This window comes from Hermetia illucens, chromosome 4 (assembly GCF_905115235.1).
Source record: "Hermetia illucens chromosome 4, iHerIll2.2.curated.20191125, whole genome shotgun sequence".
NCBI lineage: Eukaryota > Metazoa > Arthropoda > Insecta > Diptera > Stratiomyidae > Hermetia > Hermetia illucens.
This window is the reverse complement of record NC_051852.1, coordinates 36,292,882-36,307,045: the sequence shown is the minus strand read 5'-3', so window position 1 is coordinate 36,307,045 and position 14,164 is coordinate 36,292,882. Positions and strand designations below refer to the sequence as shown.

The 14,164-nt window shown below is 40.0% G+C and overlaps 1 protein-coding gene and 1 long non-coding RNA gene across 2 annotated transcripts in view; one reads left to right on the top strand and one right to left on the bottom strand.

Moving 5' to 3' along the window:
• LOC119653697 (leucine-rich repeat-containing protein 20) overlaps window positions 1–14,164 on the top strand; it is a 50,192-nt gene that overhangs the window by 26,279 nt on the left and 9,749 nt on the right. The gene's annotated exons all lie outside the window — the stretch shown is intronic.
• Window positions 1–14,164, bottom strand: part of LOC119653700 — a 132,435-nt gene that overhangs the window by 117,097 nt on the left and 1,174 nt on the right. The window lies entirely within an intron of this gene.

Genomic DNA, 14,164 nt, shown 5'->3' with positions numbered 1-14,164 from the left:
GTGATGCATCTCTACGAAATCTAGGCCTCAAAATATATCCGGTTCAGATATCTGCACAAATAAAGTTAATAATAGTATATTTCCACATTTTAGAAATTTACCTGGTACCCCCCTTATGTTCATCCCAGAAGTACAAAATTGGCCATGCGTGTAATGAAGAACATAATGCACAGTTTGGTCAAGTTTGAAGAAAATCCAATTATTATTAACAAAGTTATAGGGGTTGAAACTTCACAATTTTTTGTGAATTTCGTGTACTCTTTAACCTGCATGACGTCATCATGACATATCAATTCAATACCACAACGAAATGAGTTCTTATGAATTGGGTCCCAGAGAATTATTTTGTTTTAGTTTTTTAGTTATTTGTCAACCAGACATGTGCGTATGTAGGTATATAATATATGCGTGCTAATGAACTTTGCGGGTAGTGCCTAATTCAAATAGATATAAGAAGTAAATTGGAAATATGGGTACGATCAATTTATATACGTGCATATATGTGTACAGTATTCGGTAATAGGCAGTTTGTTTGTTTAGGGTACGTATGTCTTGTAGTTTGGAAAAATATGACGGACTATGTTAGATTTGTAGCTATATACGGACAGAAAAATGTGCGTTGAAGTTTCTCACATAAGATGAACACAAAACCTTTATACTCGAAGCGCGAGCTTCCGGTATTCCGACTTGTTTATTGATTAGAAACAATTGCGCTATTTTGCTCTGTCAAATCACCATCCAAAGTATTAAGCCACCGTTGCTTCGGTCGGCGTTCTGATCGTTTCCCATCCTCTTCAATATTGACACCAATCTTGGCAAGTGAATTTTCCTTAGCGTGAATTACAAGACCATACCATCGAAGACGCTTCTCTCGTAATTTTTCCACGATCGGTGCAATCCCATATCGTCCGCGGATTTCCTCATTTCGAATGTAATCATGGCGCGTTACGCCACTAGTCCAACGCAAAATGTTTCGTCTCCATTACAACGAGGCGCCGTTCATTGTGTTTTATAGTGGACCAACACACAAAACCATAGGCGGCATGTCGGACGATACTTCCGTAAATTTTATATTTGAAACGTTCGTTGATACGTCGGTCATAAAGAATACCAGTTGTGGCACGACCCTTCATCCACTTGCGCTAATGCGTGAAGTAATGTCACAACGCAGTTCACCATTGACTAGTAGTGCTTATCCGAGAAATTTAAATCGCTCAGTTCTGGGCAGGCCTTGAGATCGGGAAAATGCATTTTTGAAAAGTTGCTCGAGATCAGCTTGAATATGAGGCGCCGTGAGAATATCACCTGCATAAAGCAATGAATAGGGGGCTAGCCGTTGGATATCGCCTGTGACAAGAACAAAGAAGAGTAGTGAGAGGATGCTTCCTTGATGAACCCCGACAGTGACGCGAAACGGGTTTGACATGCCCGCTTTCGAACCATACTTTTGGGTCCATGGTAGAGCAATTTAACGGAGCGCACAAGTTCTACTGGTACTAAGTGTTGTCCCAGACCAGATTGATGTGGTACATGATCAAACACCTTCTCTAGCAAAATGAAATTTAAAGTGGGCGATGTCTCTCACGCTGCCACTTCATGAGTAAGTGAACAGCATGTATTGCGTCAGTAGTTCCACAAACCCCGCTTGGTTCACGGTTCTTTAAAAGATATCGTGAATACGCTTGTGAAGAATGCGTTCAAAAGTCTTCATGGTATGGGACAGCAACTGGATCGGACGGTAATTTGAACATTCTACAGAACTATCATACATTGCTTTTTCCACATTGAAACGGTAGTGCGTTCTTACCAGTCAGATGGTGTTCTGCCTTCTTTAATAACTCGATTGAAGAGCTCAATAAACCAGTGTTGGACCCCGGCTTTTCGCTTTCCAGAGATCAGATGGATGTCGTCAGGTCCTGTTGTTTTTCCCGATTTCATTCGTTTTACTGCTTCCATCATTGTGATCGCACTGATGAATGGAATTACTGCAAAAATCAACAGTGCTTGTGGATGTGTTTAAATTTCTTCGAAATATTCCCGCCCTCCATTCTTCGTAGTTCGTCGATTAGTAAGCAAAATACCGTTCTTGACATTAACGCAACAGAAGTGTTCGATATCCTATATACGCTGGCGTTGGCTTTTGACAAGTCGATACATATATCCCGAGTGTCCATTTTATCGTCCAGATCTTTATAATGGATCTGCTTCTTTGCTCCCGATTGGCATTCTTGTAAACTTGCCAGTGCTTTACGTCGAGAAACTTATGGAAAGGGACTTTTCTTTTCACCGACCTTCATTTAGATTTCGTCATTCCGAAGCCAAATATCTCGGTTGATAAACCACTTATCTGGCTTGGGCCCCGAGGCTTCCATAGGTCGCTTTGTGGTTCGCGTCTTTAACGTGATACCACGACTGTTCCACATTCGTAATGGTTGGTAATCGTGTAAGTGAAATCATTTCTTCTAACGAAATCTCCACCATTTAAGACACGGCGGGCCAGTGAATTCCTCACGCAGTTTTATCTGTAACTTGATTCGCGACATAGCAATCAACAGCCAATGTCGAGGTGCAATTATCATTTGCAGTCGGCGTCTTATGAGGATATAGTCGATTTTTGGTTTACTATTCCCTCTGGAAAATGTTTCGTATGGAGATAAGACAATCGTTTGATGGACCATATATTCACAAGTACAAGGTAGGTTTTGCGTACAAAATCAAATATACACTTACCACCCTCATTTGGTACACCAAATCCTTTTCCGTCTGTTGCCGTCTGTCACGTGACCATTAAGGTTACCCACAATAATGATCTCACCGCAAACATTAAGAAGTTGCCAGAAGGCATCCTTCTGAGGCCGACCTGTCTGTGATGCGTATGCGGTGAAAAAGTGAATCAGCTGATATAATGGTGAGCTTCATTAACCGGTCATCAAATCCCTTAACTTCCTTAATGGCATCACGACAACCCTCAGAAATGGCAATCCCAACACCATATTGAATGTGTGGGCTGTCACAATAGAGAAGTTGATAGCCATTGTCGTAGCTTTTGGCACTAGACCATCAAGCTTCTTGTAGAACGCAAATACGCCTTTTCCGAAGGGCACTTGCGAATTCCTCCGTCTGTCCAGTGAAGGCACCAGCATTTAGCGTGGAGACACGTATTTGTTTTGCCCGTATTAATTTACTTGGGTCCTCACGCCGTCCATGCGTCAATATCCTTTGCTCATTTCTCGGCATTTTACTCGAAATCTCGAAAATATAAATTGAGTTTCAGCTGCTTTATTATTTTAAAATGTTTACTTCTATCTATTCTCTTATAGATGAATCTGTTTAAAAAGCTTGAAAAAAATTGCCAAAGTTATCGTGTAATAATCGCTGAAGTAAGGGTGTCCATCCGGATTGACTATGGCCAATCACGAGGACAGAAATATCACAAGAAAAGTAGCTAAGTGCATATATGCAGCTAGACTACACGTCGACCAGCACTTGCACGCCTCTGTGCAAACTAGCCCCCTTCCCCTCCCTCCAAAATTAAACTAAATTGTGTGCAGCCTTCCTGAAAAAAGTGCCTTTAATAGACAGACACTCGGACCGACAGGCGATTTAGAAGGTTTTTCCTAACATACCGTTCACAAGAGCTGAAGGAAAATGAAAATTAGATATTCCAACCTTTTCAATTACCTTTCGATCATCAACGTAGTAAACGGTCCGCGAAATTACAATGTTCGGACAAACCAGACCGTTCAATTATGCAGTTTCAACCTTAGTTAGGCAATTTCTGAATGTAAGTCCTGCCTCATTTTAGGCCTCCACTCAACTACTTTCCAATCAATATCAAAACTAAAACCTTTCGCAGAAAGTACTCATCAGAGCCTTGCACTTGATATCCCATATGGCCATATTTGAAACCACCCCCCCCCTTGTATACGACATCAAATTGTGCCATTCATTGTATACATAGGTTTCCATATCTTTATAAGATTTCGTGCCAATAGGTTCAACTGTCCTTCAGAAAACTGTGTGGGCAGGCAGGGTGCAACAATTCATACAAAAGATAACATAATTGACCTGCAGTAACTTTGTTAATATTGGTTGGAATTCCATCAAACTTTTCAATATCGTTCTGTGTTTTTGTAGCATATATCGAAAAAAATTGTCAACAAAATGCTAATCGAGACCTTTCATTTGATACCCCTCATGATTATATCATATTTAACGAAAAAGTAATCCACCCTTCCAGGTGAAATGGTCCCATTCGTTGCATACGTGGAAGTTTACAGTTTCAGTGTTCTTACAAAATTTCGTTGCGCTAACTACAACCCTTCGAATAAATTACAATTAGCAGCCAAACCTATAGGCAAACAAACAGACCATCAGTGGACCGACATACGAATAGATATATGGAAACACCATTTTACATAAAACGTTACAACGCAATTATCTTCCCAAATATTATTGGTTATGATTATTTGAAGACTCGAATCCCTAAATTTTTATATCACTTTCCAATTTATTCTTTTTTTCGAAAAAAAAAAAGTGCTACGCTGTCGTTCAAGGTAGTGGCAATTTTGCAGTTGCTGCCTCAACTCTGGAAACAACGTAGTTACCATTGTTGATAACACTGCTCTCAGGACCAAGGTGAGGCGGCATTTGATAAGTTACGTGCGTCTTGTATAAGAAACCTTTTGCCCAAATGAGGAGTTCAAATACCAAAACCGAAAAATGCTCCTTCTCCTTGATTTGTACGGTCGGGCATAAAATTGATATAGACTCAGTACTCGTTCATAAAAACATTCTATTCCCAACGAACAACAATAGACAAAACTATAAACAACACAATAAATTTATCCGATGAAAGAATTGCATTAGTTGTTCCTAGTAATATCTATATGACATGCGCAAGCACTTGATCGACTGGGATGGACAAAGACATAGTAAATGCGCAAAAAGAAAGTATAAACAAAACATTGATAGCACATGGAATCAGCTGGTAATAAACATGTGAGCCACTATCTACTATCTGCCGCCGAGATAAGGCCCCTATCTAAATGCAACTTATGTGAATGAACATATAAACAAAATTTGACAACCATTTTACGTATTTAGATTGGAAAATATATAATGGGCAATAACCTACTATGTAAAGTTTTCAAGATACAGTTGTGTACAAAAGTTAAAAAAAAGTAATTTGAAGGTAAACAGACAACTTCGAAAAAAACTATTTTCAAATAATTGATTTTATTTTTAAATCTTATTAATTCGATCTATCTTAAAGAATAACAAACGAAGCAAAAAGTAACTAAAGTGAATTGAATATGCCGTATACATGGCATTTTGACATTATGGGTACTATAGTCGCGGTTCACCAGGCACCAGGTTCGAATTCTGGCTGTGTTATGAATCTTTTTGTTCGTCTCTGTGCTTATCACTTACATAGTATTCACTATGAAGGATTTCTGAAACAGATGATTAATTAAGAGTTTTAACGGTCCTAAAATTAACTGATGTTAGAAAAGACTCAGCTACTAGACGAATTGAAATACATAGTTCCAGGCAATGGCTTATTGACAGCAAAGACTCGATAGAGGGGACTCATCAAATAGCCGTCTCCATGTAAATAAACAATTCATTCAATCTTCGACTCCCTAAGAAAGATCCCAAATTCCCAGGATTTCCGGATAAATGAAGGTAACAGCCCTGCAGGGGCTACGAAAAATAGCTCCGCGGAGAGACCATCAAACCAAGCGAAGTGACTCCGTTTCAGCGCATTTATGCCAAAGATGATTTTACTTCTATTTGGAGGAGCAGTTCGTTCGATGGCTAGTAATTTCATCCACCAGAGGAGAAACTAAATCGTCATGAGTATCAACGGATTTACGACCATCTGCAAGTTCTTTCATGATGAGTTTTCTTTTGTTTGTCGGCACCGGCAATCGCCTTTTCCGTTTCAGATGACCCGTTCCCTTCGATGGCAGAATGATCTCCGGGTCATTTGCAAGCTCGATCGGCAAGGGACAGAGATTTACAAGTCCTGGACGGATCTTCAAGATTCGTGCCAAAGACAATTTGTCGGCGGAGTATCGCGTTCTCGGAGAAGAATCAGCTGTCTAATCTTTACATTCGGAGCATCGTCAATCCATTTTGTTCTCATCTGCAAATGATGTAGATATTCACGGGTCCACCTCTGCCAAAACGTCTGATATATCGCTTTCAATTGCTGCTACCGCTCGTACAGACTTCGTTAAGTCCTATCAACCTCAGGAACCGCTATTAATGGTCGTTGTACCAAAAAAACACTTTAGATGTTGCTTAGCTGGCGTAGCCACCAGAACAAATTTCCAAGTGATACCGTCCGGATATAGCTGCAACCTTCTTTGATGCCACTTCCATCGCTTGCTGCATTTCCTTGTCTAACTGGTCGCTTGCTCCCACGAAATGAGCTCCGTAGTCGCTGTAGATCAAAGGCCTCTTCTTGCATTAAATCCTTTGAAAGCTACCAGCAATGTTTCAGTCGACAAGTCGCTTACTAATTCCAAATGCATAGCCTTGGTCACCATGCATATGACTACACAAACATATCCCTTTAGGACGGCAGTAGACCGCAGCAATGTAAAAACCGTGGGTTGGGGATAACGCGAACCGCAGAAATATCCCACATCCGTTGTTGAATTCATCGGTTTGCATATCGAACACATGTCAAACAACGATGAAGTTCACTCCGAATTACCTTTTGATAGTTCAGGATCTAATAACGCATCCTAAAATAATTCCGGACAGTCGTTACGCCCCCATGCAAAGTATTCTTACGCGGGTATCGCATTATCCTGAATGTGACGTGATGATTTCGAGGCAACAGATCCAAGTGCTTGTGGTAATTTGTGACATCAGCATTTCACAGTGTACCCCCTATTCTTAACAACCCTTGGTCATCTATGATCGAATGCAAGTTGCATAGCCTCTTTTGTATTGAATTGGAATTCCCTTTATAATACCTTCGATTTCTCTGTATCAATCGGGGAATCCGAAGGCTTCTCTGTCCGTATTCTTGGGACGAAATTCGATCTCTCAAGCCCCGCAGTACTGATAAATACAGAGTGCAGATTCAGTATTCACGCTAGTAGATACAAGGCGTATCTAACACCTTTGTCGTAACTAAAAAGTCCAACGCTCGAATTGTATGGTGCAACTTCACGTTTGAGTCCACAAGGTGCTCTGCCCGCGATATGGGTGCAATCATAACCACCATGAAACTTCCACAAGGAGGCCAACCGCAAATAACAGAGCCGAGAGCACATCCTTCAGGAATTCTCCTAGCGCATATGTTCTCAAAAGGTCCTCCCAGTTCCCATAGTATCAAATAACCTCCCGTGGTACTTCGTGGCAAGAGCCACTTCAGATGAATTCTAGCAGACTCAGATTTGATCACCATTCGTGCTGGTTCTCAGTAAATATCACCCACAATCGTAAAAATGTTCTTGTAATATTATATATTCCGCTAATTGTATAAATCAAACGCGATTCGTCGATTGCTTTGCTACAGTCCTGCTATTCGCAATACCACAGAGAAAGAGAGCATATGGAATGCCATCATATATTTTGTTAATTTCAAAATATCATTCAAAGTTAATTGGAAGTAAAGGTCATCTTGGCCGAAGTAAGAGCCGATCATTCTGCACTATATACCCTGATGAAATTTCGCGACTTTCTTACGGCTTTTTAGTCGCTATCAACATTTCTAGGGAAGATTAGTCTCTGCTTTTTTTGAATTCTAAAATGCCTACATCCAATATCTAAAGGCGGTGGGACTAGAAAGCCCCAAAGAATCACTGATGAGGTGGTGTTCCTGCAGATATTTCATTATATATCATTGGATTAACTATCCATGGTAGTGATATCTTAAATAGAATTGAAGTGAGGGCAATCCGGCTGCAGTTTTGTACAGTGCAATATATTCTGTCATAGATTATATGAAATTCTGTGAAATCAATACTGATGGAGAAGGCTGACAAAATTACATAAGCCCATATATATAACAAATCGTTTATGAAAATAAATAGTCATTCCAGTCTCACCCCCATTTCCTGCAATTATCACCCAATCTGTTCAATGTCATCGATTCAAATAAAAAAATTATGTACTTGTCTCCTCTAGACGAACAAAGAACTTTATCTTTTTTTCACAAATCAAATAAACTTTATCGTCGACAAACACGTTGCTTCCACCCGTGTGTGATACATTTTTCTCCATCATCAGCGACACTGACCCCATTGCGTCTTCCGTTTTTCATTCTACGTAAAATTTTCCAACTTGAACGCAGAAAGAAGGAAGAGCTTTTCCCAGCTTTACTTACTTTCAAGGGTCATCACTGCCATTAAAAATGTTCCATGATACAAACAGACGAACAGATATACTTATATACAAACTAAAATCCGTCTACAGATATAATGCAGGTAATGACCGACTGGGAAAAACACTTATTAATTTATTTATTTACCCAAGAAATCGCACAAAGCACACGTTTGAGTTAATAGGCTAAAAGCAGCGACGAATATCATCACATGTTTGGACTCTGGCCAAGGAAGAAGAGCTGACGGCACGCTTTTCTTTTGAAAATAAGTTCACCCGGTTGCTCCCGGAAAATCTGTTTGGTTCATCGAGAACTTCTCATTTATATATAGTATTCCAACAAACATCAAGTATATGTATCTGAATTTACATATGTACGTAAATATATAGATTCAAAACCGGCCTTGCTTGCCAAAATTCGACCGGAAAATCACTACTTTTTCCTAAATACAAACAAAACGCCTAATTTTCCTTGGTGAAAATTGCAAGCTGAATTTCGACACAAAGAACATTTTTCCTACGACAGCTCCTGGGCGATGATGATTATCTGGGATGAATTTTAAAACGCAAATTTTCACTGGAAATGTTTTGAACACGAATTTGCAGATTCATGTTCAGTCGGGTAGAGCCATATTCTGAAAAATATCCACCCGGGAGTGTATAGGATATATGTATGTAGAGTGTATCTAAATAATGACTGGGATTTCAAATTTGGATGCTGTTTTTCTGCCAAAAGCTACATGCGGCGGAATGAGGCTACTCAACTTTTTGCTGCGCATTTCTTCAAGTATATTGCGAACTCTGAATTTTCATGGTGAAAGGAAAAATGGGAATAACACCCACTACGAAATGAGGAAGTTATTAAGCAAAATTAATGTGGTATATTCCACCTGTGGGGTTGTACATGGAAATATGTGTATTCTTCAGAAACATTAAAATTTATTTCTTAAAAAAATATTATTTACATCAAAATCTGGAATACTAGTTACATACTGCTGATTTCAAGAAGAAATTTAAAGGTGTTAACGCATCTTTAGGGAAATACTAGAACATTGACATTCAGTGTATGCTGTAGCACTGAACTGAAAAGATCTTGCATGCGATTTTAATTGAATGTGTCAAATTTCATGCCAAGAAAAGAACATTTCTGGGGAATTTTACTGCACTTACTTTATTTAAAAAAAGTGCATCTGGAACACACATAATTCCTGTTAAGCCCTACGACATTGAAACAGTTCAAAATGATTTTGGGGCTGAAAAAAAAGAATTTACGGTGCACCAACCATTGAAAATAAATTAGATGTTAGACCCTATGATGAATGCATTTATTAGGGATGATTTAAAAGTAAAGGTGGCCCAGTTGACCCGGCTAATAATAATTCCAGGCGAAGGTAATGCTAACCATACCGCCTCCTAACGCACCGTTGCGGTGTTTCATGTATAGCTACACTACTAAGTACTATTGGATATCATTCAGGATTAATTCTCACAGCATAGAAGGGATGTAGCCCCAGAGCACCTATTTATTGTATTCAAGGAGGTATCACCTTATACAATAAGGTATTACATTATCGAGCGGAGTTAGCTCAGTCTAAGTACATCTCCCTTCTCTTGTAAGCAGCGTTGTCAAATGCTATCTTCTGATTTGCTCTGCCTATCTCAATTTATGTAGGATCATGAAGTTGATCATATACCAATCCTCTTGGCATGCTAGCAGTCTCCCCACCAAATTTTCCAGTACCAGCATTTTACCTAGAATTTGCTTTAGGTTGTCCCTCTTGGAATATCGAAGAATGCAAGAATATGTGCGCCAGACCTTTCACAACTCCACCCAATTTGGAAAATTAAGCGTCCAATTTAAACCTGTAGAGATACTGGTAGCATCCTCAATGCCTCATGAGAAACTGATTATAATTTATCCCCCCATGGCATCATTCCGAAGATGGCGTCTCAGATGTAGCAAGACGATCCTAAAGTCGGAACACATCCTTAATATCATTTTTGTACTCAATTTATCTGAGTGGCTATAAGCAGCCTACAGTCCTCTTAAATTCAGCATCATTCTTGCTAAAACTGCATTCGTGCTGCATAAAACTGAACTTTGCGTCTATCATCACTTCCAACTATTTGATCCACCGTAGCGTCTAGACATGGTGGTAAAGTTGAAATTTGCATTAGAATCAAAGCTCGTTGTTTAGACAACAGCCCTTAGACTGAGATGCTGACCTATTCGGAGCTTGCACATCAAAAATGAAAGCTATAGAAGCCAGTACTGGCGTCAAAGGCTTCAGATAAGTCACCCCCTTACGACCCCATATAATTTTAAAGTATTATGGGAAAAATATTAAATATACACCAAAGAGGCTTCACTCCACGCAAACCAGCAACAGATCAGATTTTCTCTCATCAGTTGCATCATCTTTTCATCGACTTTAAAGCCACCTATGATAGCATAACCAGGGTAAAACTGTATACTGCCATGAGATAATTCGGTATCCCGTCGAAATTGGTAAGACTGACTAGGCTGATCCTGACCAGTGTGCCAGGGCAGACAAAAGCAGTAGTATCACTCTCAAGACCATTCGACATCAACAACGGTCTACGACAAGGGAATGCCCTATCATGTGTCCTCTTTATCCTGACCCTGGAAAAAGTGATCTGTGATGCTGAGGTAAATGCAAAAAGTACGTTCCTATTCAAGTTCACCCAACTACTGGCCTATATCGACATCATGGGAAAAACGACCCGAGACGTACAAACTGCCTTCATCCAGATCGAGCAGGCGGCGATTGGTGCGAGATCTTGGGCTACACATCAATGAAGGCAAGACATAGTATATGATGGCAACGTCAGCACCAAAAACCAACCAACCAACAACATCAAACCGCACTGGTCGAACGGGGAGAATAAAGACAGGAGACTACAACTTTGGGACCGTTGTTAATTTCTCCTATCTAGGGTCGAAAATCACAACTGATAACAGCTACGATGATGAAATCTGCGCACGGTTGTTGTCAGCCAACAGAGCCTCACTATAGGGTCAAAGCTCTTACTGTACAAGACAATGATCTTGCCAGTCCTCATGTATTCCTCAAAGACTTGGATTCTTAGCAGGAAGAATTGCGAACTCTTGGCTGCGTTTGAGAGAAGAATCCTCCGAAGAATTTTTGGCCCCCTACATGAAGATGGACGATTCCATAGCCTACATAACGACGAAATCTATGAGGGATACCATGACCGTCAGGTTGTGGATAAAATCCGGCTCAATAGGTTATGGTGGGCGGGTCACTTAATCCATATGGATGAGGATGATCCAGCCCGGAAAGTCTATAAGGGCAATATCTATGGTAGAAAAAGAAGAGATGGAGCGACGACGCCATGTGTATCTTTAAATAATTTTGGAAGAAGAGAAGCACAAGTATGGTTTCCGTTTTTATGAAAAGGAGTAAAGATAAGAAAGTAACTCCCCGAGCCTTCACAGAAGAAATGAACAGAAACGGAAAACAAAACCTTCTCACTGTATGCTTCAAGCGAATGTACTTTTGAGTCTCTGGGAGAAGAAAGAACAATTCAAGAATAAAGAAAAGAAACCTGACGGAGGCTTTTGCTGCGATTAGCTAAAACCTAGGCCGAAACATTAAAACCTCGTTCGATACAATCATGTACATCAATCAAAACGCGGATCAAATAGCAGCCACACATAAAGAAAGGGCGATAGTTCGACTTCTGACTGTATTTTGCAATGAAACTCTCTATTTCCATATCGATTCGGAGAAATAGATAGTCCAGAAAGCTCATGGTGTAGATCAAGCAAGGAAATATCTAAACCGGAATTTAAGTTCATAGTCTAAAACCGACAAACATGATACATACACATAAAATAATTCCCTGAAAATTTCATTAATTTTAGTAAAAAGTGCATAGACACAGATACAGGACATTTGACCAGATAGTCATCATTTTTTGAGACAAAGATCCTCGCCCCAACGGACCGAAGCTTATCTAAACGTCAAGCCACGTTATGATAACAACGCCCATTTGTTCGCTTACATACCAGCCACACCCTCGACGTCGAAACTCCTGATAAACCATGGTTGTATTTATCCTCTCTCGTTAAGGTCACGGCTTCAACTAGATAAGAGTTGTTCCTACACGCTAGAGTCTCATGGCCCACCGGTTCAGGAACGTGAATATTACTCTGGTGTGTTAAGAATTTACTGAAACCTGCGCTGCATATCAATGTAGAACTTGCCCGTAACGGTTATCATTCATTTTTTTTAAAATCTGAAATCATACGCAATGTATATAGTGTCAATACTATGCTTAGCATAATGCAGCATTCCAAAATGAAGGCGGCAGTTCTGTGGTGGGCTTACAACCCAAAGTGGTAAAGGTTAAATTTTCAATCCTATCCCCGGAGGGAATGATCAGTTTATGGAGAGGGATAGTGAGGGCTCCCTTTTCAACCCCGATGAAAATTTAAAAGTTATGGCCTCTTACTTCATTAAAGAGAGATGATGAAAAAGGTATACAGGAGAAAGTCCCCTCACTCTTGTCTTGAAATTTGCGGCAGCCATCTAGTCTTAATAAAATTATGGCGCCTCAAAATCAGACTATTTTCATATCTAAATGGTAGGGTTTGGGCTTGAATCCCATCCTAAGGGTGTAGAGGGGAAAGGAAAAGATACTCGAAGAAGAATCGCGACGCTTCAAATTTTGTGTGAAACAAAACCTTACTAAAATCGACATTAAGTCTGTTTGTCCGTCTGTCTGTCTGTCACACCTGATTTACTCTGAAACTGCTCGACCGATTGTTACGAAACTTGGTGAAGACATGTCGTCTGTTTGTCCCTTTACATGCAGTGAGTGGCACCATTTTTTGCTGAGTTCAAAGGGGGCTCCTCATACATCCGAAAGAGGGATGCAATTTTTTTTTTCACAGAATATGGTCATGTGAGTTATCAAATAAAAGGGCTCGATTCAGTACTTTTTGAAACAGATCGCCTTTCTGACATTGGATGAAACATAAGGAAGTGAGCGCTCAAAATGTGTGCCCCAAAAACGGAAATAGGTCTCGTTCTCAGAACCTACCCAACCGAAAAATCTGTAAAAAAAATCACAGCGATGCATCTCTACAAAATCTAGGCATCAAAATACATCCCGTTCCGATATCTCTATAAATAAAGTTAATACTAGTATATAACCATATTTTGGAAAACTCCCTTTGGTTTTCGGGTTTGTCCTAGGAATACAAAATTTGGTAGCAGCAGGCGATAATATAGCACATAACTCTGGGAAGTTTGAGCGCAACCTAACTATTGTTAACAAAGTTATTGAAAGTCAAAGTATTGCATTTCACGTAAATTTATTGCATTCTAGGGCATGTATGACGTCATCATCATATGTATAAAGTGAACTTATATGACTGGCCGGGTCCCTGGAGATACTTTCGCTTTTCTTTTTTAGCTTTTTTTTAGTTATTTGAATATCTGTATCCATTACTGGAGACAGGCATGTGTGCGTATATGGATATGCTAACGATATTTGCGGATAGTGACCCCCTTCCTAGGACCGTTGAAGGATTGGTAAAGATTCCACCGCTAAAAAGCTATGGCGCCCCGAAGAGGAACTATTTTCGTGTCACAGTTTATTGATAAGGGAGTCACCGTCCCAATGTGCATGGGAAACCCCCCTGCACCAACTTGGACGCGGAGTGTATGGAGGTGCAAGGGGGTAACGCCTCTCTGTAATAATCCCCTTTTCAAGGCACCATAACTTTTTAAGGAGTAGTAACCGCTATTTTGGCGGGGACAGAAAG